Raw genomic sequence first — 12194 nt, 5'->3', positions numbered from 1 at the left:
CTAATTTGGGATTTTAAACACAGCCACAATGATAATCCTATTAAATAACCACACTTAATTACTCAGGACAGTCAAAGTTGCGGACCCTGACATCAGTGGTACCAGATATACATTTCCGGTTAGGTGTCATTTTTATTTTAAATTGTATCGGGAGGTGCCTAGTGGATTTTAGTCGCCTCTTACCACAGAAATATTCAAACCTCTTCCCAGCGGGGGTAGTAGCTGGATATAGTACTAGAAATGTTGAAGAAGAAACACAAGATTAAGTTACAATCGCTGGCTACTTTATTCCATACAGTTTAATAAGACTGAGATATATCATATACTGTAGCGAGAGAACTTGTGGTTTGAACGTGTTTAGATTATTATCGTTATGGGATAATATAATATCATATTGTGGGTAATCGTATTTTCTTCAAATAAAACAAAATAATTTTAAATACGTTTCCCAAAAGAAATCTAAACAAAAAACAAATTATTTATAATATCTTTATAATAGTCTTTACTAACACCAATTGCTTTCGTGCAATAAATAAAGTCCTTTTTATGTATATTATAGGTTTGTTAGACTTTCAATCTTTATAGGCTACCACTAGAGATTCAAATTTCTACTGTCACCAATTGAATCTGAACAATAAATAAAGTCCTTATTATGTATACGATGGCATTGCAAAAGTTTTATTTATTATAAGCTACTGTATTATAAGCTAAGCTAGTGTATAATAATTTGAAATTGATAAAGGGGAAAGCCATTGCGCTTCATTATGATCAAGCAGACCCTCAAACTTTTTTCCTGAGCTAAATACTCATGCTCTTAATTTAATGAGATCATATTATATCATTAATTACAATATTTGGAATACTTACTAGCTTGTATATAATTGAAATTAAAAAAGGAACAGTGAAAAAATCTGCGTTATTTTTCAAAGTCAAATTTCAAAAAATTCTAATAAAAATAAATAACGATTCTTAAAATAAAGAACAAAAATCGTTTTAATATTGCACCTAGTAGATATAACAAATAAGAGGTACTAATAACGAATTTGATTTGAATATTTAAGGTAACGAAGAAAAGCGAAGCTATTTTGCTACTCGCTGATGAAAGATATTAAAAAAAAATAAATATAATTTTGTTTGCGCTGACTCTGAGATTCAAATTTGGCAGGGCACGAGTTTGATTCCTGGTACTTATAGTCTCAAAAAACTATTTACGATTAATTAAATACAAGAAATAATTTTAAGACCACTGATGATGGGTATGTGGCAATACTCGAAACAGCGATATTGTCAGCCAAAAATTCAGTTAATTAAAATAATATAAAAATGAATTTTTGTTGTTATAGTTCACCACTTTTCGAAAAACCTCTTTAAAAAATACTTATATAATATAATATATTTATAATATTATTAAATTATTTTATATTTATATATATATTTATTATTATTATTATTATTTATTTTTATTTTATTTTTATTTTTATATTTTATTTTATAAATACTATAATATTAATTTATAATATTATTAAATTATTTTATATATATATATTTATATAAAATAGAAAATGTTCATACTCCTCTATTAGTGAAAAATACGATATGTTTTTTAAACAACATAAAATTGAACATAGATCTATCTCATATAAGTGTTAATATAAGTACAAAAGCGATATATATTTGTTTAGTGTATTTTCGTTAAGTACGTAATACAAGTATAAATACAAGCTTAGTTTGGCAACAAATTAATTTTATCTATTTTATTTTGACCTTGTTAAAACTATTGCATTAATCGTATATAAATATCACAACATATTTTTTTTTTTTTGGTTTTCAATTATATAGACTTTTACTACTCGTACGTTAACACGTATGTTCAAAAAAAATTTTTTATAGCATTAGATAAATGTGTAACTTAGACTAACCTATGTTTACTGAAATTATACAATAAATTTTATATCTTATCTATTTGAGTGAAAAATTTTGTATCTTAAGACTTAAATTGTTAAATTGTTAGTGACATAATGAGCTAAATTTATTGCACACTATACTTAATTAAAACTATGTACGAAACCACAACAAAAATTAACAAAAAAAAAATTTATATATATTACATTTATTAACAAAATGTTATATAGTAAAACGAATACTCTGACACTCTTATCATTATTTAAATAAACTCCAATTCGTAAATGTACTGATATATCCAAACGTATAAACCAAAACCAAGGCAGGCACACAGTGAAATTCATTATTTCAATTTGGAAACTGAAGAACGCGTCAAGATAACACAACAAAAACGTAAATAAAAAAAAATACTACTTAAATCAACTTTTCCTTTTCTTACTTGGTATGGCATGGATATTTCTTATCTTTTCTATTAAAATTATAGAGTTCCTAAGTTCTAATCAAACTTAGATGTGTCGCCAGTTATGGCACACTTGCCATAGTACGCGCCAAGTATGGTGAGTGCCGCAGTGCCTCTGCTTTCATATAATTGCTAATAAGCAAATAAAATACGATACATCTACCAGATACAAATAATATGGTATATATTTTTATCTACAATATATCGTTTGCGATGTACAATATATACAATATATGTATAGTTTCTAAAACATTTATGTACAAATGTTTTATATTTGAAACGCATTTATTTCACTTGTCTTAAAGGTTACTGATAACTTTTGTAATTAATACGTGCTTTCAATTGAATTGTAATATTTATTATTATTATTAAAAATTTTTATACGATTACATATTTTGCCGAAGAGAAAATTATTTACTTGTGTAAATATTTTTTTTTAAATTTACACTTTACAGCACAAAACTACTTATCAAAATATTTATTTCATATTTTTTACAACAACTGCCGACGTTGACTTGATTTTTTATATTCCCAATAAAATTATAAAAATTATTTAAAATTTTACTTACAAAGTATTTTTATGCTATAGTATAATAACATTGTTGAAAACTTACCTGCAAAAAGATAAAAAATTTATTTAGTTACATAAAAATAAAATCGATAAAAAATCAATCAATTATTACAAATGATTTCAATTACGTGAAATGAAGGACATTTATGAAGGACTTTACTGGCTTTAAATAAAATATTAATACGAAAATAATAAAAATTATTTAAATAAGTGTTTCAGAAAATTATTTTTTATTATATTTACATATATATATATACACATATATTAAATATATATTCTGCTCAAAAAGTATCCGGATTTTGTTGTTTGTTAACTACTCTTTAAATAATAGACCTTTTTCAAAAATTACTTTTTGTTATGTTGGTATACCCTTTCTTGACATATGGTACAAATTTGAGCGCCATCTGTCAACTAGTTTGTTTACAACAGTTGTTAATGTGAGACTACCTCAAGTGCATTTAGCGATTTTTACTATGGAAAATTCTTGTTGTACGAGATTTTTTGACCAAACACGGCACCACTGTCATCGCTCAGGCACCATATTCGCCAGATCTGGATCCGTGCGACTTTTTCGTGTTCCTGAAACTCAAATTGCCCCTTCGTGATAAGCGTTTTGAGTCGACTGAAACGGTAAAAGAGAATTCGCAGAAGGAACTAAAAGCCATACCTTCACGGGCCTACGAAAAGTGTATGGAAGATTGGGTTAAGCGTTGGCATATGTGTATCGCTTCAGAAGGAGCATATTTTGAAGGAGATAAAATAAATTTGGAATAAAATTCAAATTTGTGTGTTTTATTTACAAAATCCGAGTAGTTTTTGAGCAGAAATATATATATATACACTTATATAATAAAAATAAATATATATATAAATATATATATATATATATAAATAGAATATTAATTTTTATATTGAATAGAAGCGGAAACATAATTTTTACTGAATAAATTTTTTGTTTAAATTTTTATGTCGTGAGATGAAAATTTTTTAAAATTAAATTTCAAGGAAGCATAGCTTAGTGAAAGTTTGTTAGAAAAATAATCTTTACTCGTATATTTATGTGATTCATTCCTTCTATGTGGATCATAAAGCCTCTGTTATTAATTTAAATCGTACTTTATTACGAGAATAGGAAACGATGCGGTTCCATGAATAATTAACATTCTTCAATTCGCGTTGCACTGTTTTCCCCTTACTCAGTTCTGGTGTACTGGGTCGTTTACACCCATGCGGATTTAATCTAATAACAGTTAAAAAATATCGAGTGAACAGCACTCCAGCCTTATTGTCTGATATGACGATTGGATTTAGTACGTGGACCCGAACGGCTCCAGTAACCAAATTTTTGTAATCATGTTACATCGCTGTTCTTTTTCGACTCGTCACAAAGATTGACTCTTGAATTGTAAGCGTTATTGAATATATGCAGTCATATAGGCTAAGTAGGACATTAATCTTAATGTAAATAAAAATTAAGATCAAAGATCAGGAAATTAGAGTTCAAGTTCTTGGGACTAAATTTGTGCATATCAAAAAAAAATTAATGTATTCAATGTTTTATATTGTAAATATATGACCAAACTCTATTTTAGGTTATTATATCAATAAAGGATAGAGAACGAGGATAAACTCGTTTTTATTTTAAACTGTTTAACATGCAACAGATTTGTTTTAAAATGTTAACCTTAAGCTAAAAACTATAACTATAAGTGTTGGAGAATATGATTTTGTCAGACTTCTTAACTGTACTTATAGTTATAATAAAGAGAACTAATTGATATTACTACCTATAGCGTTGAAGATGAGGGCATCACCTTTCAATAGCAATAGCAATCCATAACATGAAAAACTATTTTACAATAATGTATTATGATCGTTGTGGGATCATACACCAATTTTAATCGCATGACATTATTTGGCAGTCTTCTGTTGAAGACTCTCTTCAACAGAAGAGACCCTCTCTAAACCCTCAGTTAGAGAGGGTTTAGGATCAACAGAACTGTAACCAATAAAATTACAAGAAGTTTTATTTTCTACGTTAGTTTCATGGATAATAATAATGAATAAGATATAGTAAGCCAGACACATGTCCGATATCAAGACATATCTAATATCAATATTCTTTTAGATGGATTATTAGATGGATATGCAATCTACGCTTGTATTTTATTAGATTGTTTCTATGAAAAAAGATGAATATTTGTTATAATAATAGAAATGGGTTTATAATAGTTTCTCTACATTGGTTTTAATTATAATTATATGGAGAGAAAATACAAAAACCGTTGTATATGTGACGTGGTCTAAAAAAGTTATTCTAAGTATTAAAATATTTAATATTCCTCTGGCAAATGTATTTCCCAGTAATTTGTTGGTAAATGTTTTAGAAAACAGAACCTTTTAATATTAGGAGTTAGTGTTTAAAGATAAAGCTTAAATAAAATTGAAATCATTTTCTAAAAATATGTGTTTTTATTTCATTTTTTTATTAGTGTCCAAATGGAAATTCTTCCTTTATATATATAAAATACAATACTTCAGTTGAAATAAGTGATAAGAAAACCGCAAGGGTTTATGGATTGCTTACGTCTGACAATAGCAAAACTAAGCAAATGATATCTTATTTGCGGGTGGGGTGTTTCAGAAGTTGCTGTACTAATCATGCAAATTGATAAGAGTCGTAAAAATATAATCAAATAAAATTCAAAGAAATCAATGTAAACACTCACTTCGTCACTTTTACTATAATTTCTTATAATTTCTTATTTTAAAATTAAAAATAGGAATGAAATCGTAGACGATTGTTTTGCATTTTTTCCCTTAAAACTTGTGACGTCAATGATAATGGTGTGTTGGTAAATAATAATCTCTTTGGTGATGTATCATAATCGGAAGTAAAATTATGATGAATGGTATGAAATGCTTATCAATTCAGTTCTTGTTTACTTTCATGTTAAATTGAGATTACATACGATAAAAAGTAATATCAATAGTTAAGGCCGGCAAACTTAAAGTAATCAGTTTACATATTTACGCAACTTTTTCAGAAATATCATTCATATTTATGAGCCATCGGCATGGACGACTTATGACAATTGCAACACTTATTAAAAGGAAAGCTTAAGTTTTTTTTGGAAAATTAAACAGAAAATGATGTTTTCATACTGATAAAAAATTTATAATCAGATATTTAACGAATTTTGTCTCGACGTATAAACAATTTTGATGTAAGTTTTATAAATAAAAACTTGTTAAGCAAATGGATTGTCTATAAGGTATCGTATTAAAGTATTTCCGCAATAAAAGTGAAGAAATACATAATATACAAATGTTAAAGTCTTTGTTTTAATTTTAGCTTTATTTCTGTGAATTTAGTGGGTGAATTTGTAACCTTAACGCAACGGGGCTCCTTTATAAATATGCATAAGTTTCATATCAATAATTTGCCTGTCTCCATAGCATGGTTTGCATAAATTTTCATAATTAAATTTCAGATATTTAAGCTCATTTTACAAGTATATGTAAAACAAATTTATATATTTATTTTTAAGTATTATTGCCCTGCCGGGGTCTTTTGCAACTTCCTCGTAACTGGCCATGCTTTATTCCTTCATTTTTTTTTTTTGGCCGGCCATGCTTTATTCCTTCATTTTTTTGGCCTTTTGATTTATGTAGTAACTTATTGCAGTTGACTACAGTGTTTATGCATTCCAAATGCATCGTGGTTTCGCTACGGAGTATTAATATAACTGTTTCTCTGTTTCTGCGAAGGATTTAATCTGCTTTATTTCGCTGAAACATGACATTTGACACTATCACCTGCAAATTTTGAATTCACCAAAATGGAAAATATGTGCGGAAACAGAATTCATACCACAAAAAAACTTTATCTTTGTAAATATGTACGAATATACATGATTGTCGTACTATAATGACATGTCGCAATGTAGGGGTTACTTTAATTCAAAATGACAAAGACAAAATAATGTTAGATTTTTGCAAGGAATAATGTAAATACATATATTAAATTTAAATATAAAATTATTTTTGTTACTAACTCCAAACAAAGGGTTAATGTTATTAGGCTCTTAGTTAGGAACTACAAGCCACAATAAATTTAACTCACGTCAATATAATGTATTTATTTCTTTTAGAAGTTTTAATTAGTAGTAACTATTTAGAATATAGTATAGTACAAAGTTCAGTGCAGAGAAATACAGAGCAAAGTTCACTCCACCAGAGACACGGTTTACCGCTATATCTTCTTCTATCAACTACTGCTTCAAATTATTTTGATATAATGAAGATACACTTCATTCATTCCCAAGACATGACCAAACCAGCGAAGCCGTTTGATATTAATTCGCTGAAGTATATCAATGTCGTAAAAAACTTGTACAGCTCGTGATTCATACGGATTCGGTAGTAGTTACCAACTCGTAGAAGAGTAAAGATCTTACGAAGAATTTTTCTCTCGAATGCTTTATTATTTTGTGATAATGTTCTTACTTCTGCCTCATACAGAAGCACAGGTAGGTTGAGCGACCTTTAAAACATGAGTTTTATTTGTCTGGAGAGAGTCCTATATATCAATTGCGTACTGAACTCATAGTAGATATATTGGTTATGGTAATTCTTCGTCCGTTCTCTAAGCTGACAATATTAATTTTGTTTTTAAATTTTTTTAGTTATGTTGAAAATATTTTAAAGTCGGTTTTGTTTTTTAAGGAATTTTAGCTTTTATTTCGATTGGTATTTTTTATATTATATATATATCTATACATATTTCGGCAAATTTGCTTTTGCCTTCATTTCTAATATTAGGAAAAAACAAAACCGACTAACAACAATGTTTTTTGTTATAGTAATGCCAAGGTAGATAAAACCCTTGACAGATTCAAGAGTATAGTCGCCAATCACTTGCAACTTACATTTCTACCAGTAGCCGACATGTACTTCGTTTTGATCTCATTCACTGCCAAGCCCAAACCAAGAATCAGCTTGTTTGAAGTATGGTGTTAAAAGGTTCAGAAAGCCTTGATACTACCTTGTGAGAGCTGTGGGTACTATTCAATCTCATGCTACATAGCCGTATTAATTCTGCAGAGATACCGAGCTCAAACATTGCAGTGTAAACAGTATATTTGTTTCCGGGCTTTTTCCAGGACTAATCTCAGTTTGTATATGTGGTCAATGGTGGAGCCATCAGTTCGGAAACCACACTCATAAAACCCATTCAGTAAGTTAACATGTGACTTCACTTCAATCTTTCGTACAGTATAGCTAGAAAAGGCTTGTTTATATAAATTCTTTTAACTCCTTAACTCCTTTACCTTATGCAAATATTAAGTTGATCTAGCAATAATTGCCCCAAATCACTGTGTCGCCTATTTTATCCAATTTTTTCAGCATAGGACAAAAAGATTTTTCTATTTTTTGATTATGATTGTTAAAATTTAATTACTTTGTCAATTTTTTAAGGAATTATAACAAATTTAATATAATAAAATTATTTTATTTGTAGTGAACAACAACAACAAAAATTAATTTTATATTATTTTAACTCATTGAGTTTCGATTATTGCCAAATACTCATCATCAGTGTGGTCTTGGAAATAATTCTTGTATTTATTTATATGTAAATAATTTTTTTGAGATTACAAGTACCAAGAATCGATGCCCTGCCAAATGTGAAGTTCAGAGTCAGCGCACCTTAACCAACTGACCCAAAGCCGTACTTAATTTTTTTGTTCGTATATTTTTCTGGAGTTTTGTATAATTATGTATAATAATTATGTGTATAATTATATGATAATAATTTATTTAAAATGTATTTTAATATGAGTTCAAACTCTTGTGTACTCTCTTAACCATGAATTTATACTTCAAAATACTATGTATATTTCTTTAAATAAAAGCAAAAATTCATTTTTCTTTGAAAAAATTTCATATAAACATAAATTTGAAAAGGATGCGGAAATTGTAAAAAGAATTTATTAAAATGAAATTTTTTCCAAGAAAAGAACTTCAGCAATTTTTCTTTCCATGCCAACACATAAATCAGAAACCAAAATTAAAAGCACATCAAGAGTACAACAACAATGAATTCCAAGAAACTTTTACCCCATTCAGACCCCATTCAGAAGTAACGAAGAAAGTCCGGAATCTTGAAGGCCAAGTCGAAAACAGTTAACAGCAAACCACTGTATTGGCCCTCAGCCTCAAGTGGCAATCAACGAAAAAACAAATGTATTTTGTTTTGTATATTCGGAATGATATGGAATGTTGTTTACGCTTAAATGAGTAAACTTTATTGAAATAAAAAAAAAATGAAAATATACAAAAAATGTGTACAAAATTGTAAATATTAATTTAAGTGCAAATTTCACAGATACAACAAACTAAAATAACAAAAATATCTCGAGCACTGTTTGTAGTCATAATACGCTACGCTATTTTAGTGAATGAACGTATGAATGAAAGACCGGTAACGTTGGATGACTCATCCGTATTACCAAGAATTCGAGATACAATTCCAAGTCGACGCACACACAAACTTGTATCGAATTATGCACAACTGTTTTTACAAGTGTCAAGTCAAGTAATTTTAAGCAAGTTTAGACGTTTTATAGCTCGCATGATTTCAACGCCCACTGTTGGTGGCTGAGGTGACAGTCGTGCTCGTATGTGTATTTGTTAGAAATGAGTATCTCACGAGCTGAATAGTACTCAAGAGTAGGCTACTATGTGCATGAAGAGCAAACCATTCATAGCTTTCAAGAAAACCCATATAAAAAGCTCCAGAGTTGAGTTACTTTTTAACTTAATTTGCTTTCTGTTACCTTGAAAGAGAAATGCGAAACGGAAATGCCTTTAGAAACATAAACAAAAATGATGCCAGCAACTGGAAAGATGCAGTGAAATTGCAGATTTGCTGCATGGCGGAAATGTTAGCTCAGCAACAGTGCCTGATATTTCAGAGTTTTCAGCTGTTTTATGGATTTGATGAAGGTTGTTGGGTTGGTCCTTCATGCTGCTTTACTGTTGCTACTTTCAAAACTAAAAACTTTTACGTTTTACGTTTTAATTTTGTTTTTGTTTTTGTTTTCGTTTTTAAGGGATTTTTTCTTATGAAGCTTTGCACTGGTTTTTTCCCATATTTTTTTCAGTGTTTTTTCTTTTATTATTTAATTTAATATTTTCCTTGGCAACCATCATTGCAAATCCAATGCCAACTTAAGTTTTATGCGACCATGAACAACTGGAACCTCTGGTAGCTTAACACACTTCGATGCGTTGCGGTCATAAAAAATCCATTAAATCGTATGTTTATGGAATTTCAAATAAAGCACAAGAAAAATGCTCACTGCCAGCCACTGAGACTTTAAACATCACATCACAAATTGTGTGATGTTTCCTGGAATGCATTTTGTCGCTGATATATTTTAAGGCTCTTATCATTTAAAACAAAAATTGAAATGTAGCACTTCAGTACAAAATATTTAAAGTTGATCCATACGGCGACAAAATTCGTTTGCATATTTAAGAGTATACTATATAAAAAAAAAAGAAAATACAAGGAACAATAAATGGAAGATTATGGAATTTGGAGAATTCAATTCATTCTAAATATTAACCCAACTGTGTTATTAACGATTAAACAATTTAATTTAAATTTTTTAAAATATTAAATTTAAAATTAAAGACTTTAGAAAGGAAACTGTTGAAATAGTGGAAATATTATTTCACTTTTGATTTTGATAATTATATTTATTTTGACTTTAAAGTTGAAATTGGTATTTATTACTATTGCGAAGATATAGACTACTATCACCATTCCTTATATATTGATGAAGCATTTCTAAGTACTATTACCATATTTATATTATCATTATACTGGTAAAATATTGCTGAGCAAATGTTTAGGAATATTGTAATTAGAGAAATATTATAGTTGCTCTAACTATTTACATATAATATAGTTAGTTAGCAATTATATGTAGAGACTATGTATAGTCCATTTTATATATAATTGATATAATTTCCAATAATAATAAAAGCGGTTCACATTTTGATTAATGGTTCCAAAATTATCAAGCCGAAGTTTATACTTATAAGCAACCTTACAAAAATAATGAACACTGGTTGTATGTGTGAATAATGTATGAGTTGTACTGATACCTGTGCTTCTAAGTCACGAAGCATAGATAGGATCAACGACCTATTGAATGTAAGTTTTATCTGTCGAGAGAGATCTCTGCAACACACATTCAAGATGAAAAAATAAGACAAATAAAAGGGTTTTTAGAAAGTAATCAATTATAACAATGTAATATTTTAATATTAATATTTTAACTCATCTCTTCTAATTTGAAAGCTTCAAAGTACTAAGTTTGACATTTGTATAGTTATTAAATCAACTATTTTTTCCAAAGACCACCAATGATAAGTATTAAGCAATACTATGCACTATTATTGCATATATAGCGGAAAGAAAAATTTTTTTTATGTTTATTTTTTCTTTCCGAAAGTGTGACGCGTCTTGCAGTCCAAACAAATTAAATACGGACTATAAAATAATTTATAAATTCGAATATTTTCTAAGACCACTCGAAACAGCATTGTATGTTCAGCCAAATTTCATCAAATTAACTAAAATTTTTGTTGTTGTCTTTTCATTTCTATTCGAACCCTTCCAAAAACTTTTTTATTTTGTGATATATTATGGTATGTACATTAAATTTAAAAAAATGTATAAATTATAGAATGAGTAAAAAAATTGGAGTAAAGATTTAGATTTAGATATTGATTGCACATAAAACATCGATTTTGACATATGTTTTTCTTTAAAAAAAACTTTTTTATTTCACAATAAATTTGCTTTAACCTGATATTTTAGGTATCTGCTTTAGAAGAAAATCTTTGTGACGAAAATTATATCGATCGGTTCAGATTTGGATACAGTTTTTCTATAAACTGATACTTCAGATGTATCTTACCTTATCTATAGAGCATATCCTGCCTCTATATTTTATAGCCGACGCATATAAGCGTGAACAAAAAATATAAAGCGATTCTTATTAGTCTTAATAAGAGCTAACATATTTAATTGTTTTTTTTTTACTTTGTTGTCAAAATTTTAATTTAAATCTATTTTGCTTATATCACTAATTGATATTATAAGTATTTGTTAAATCCTGCAGCCTATGTCTATAAGTGGATAATCTCACTTCATCTTAATAGATGGAGAGAGTTGAGCAC

This window comes from Teleopsis dalmanni, chromosome 2 (assembly GCF_002237135.1).
Source record: "Teleopsis dalmanni isolate 2A chromosome 2, ASM223713v2, whole genome shotgun sequence".
NCBI lineage: Eukaryota > Metazoa > Arthropoda > Insecta > Diptera > Diopsidae > Teleopsis > Teleopsis dalmanni.
The sequence above is the reverse complement of the archived record's forward strand: the minus strand, read 5'-3'. Positions refer to the sequence as shown.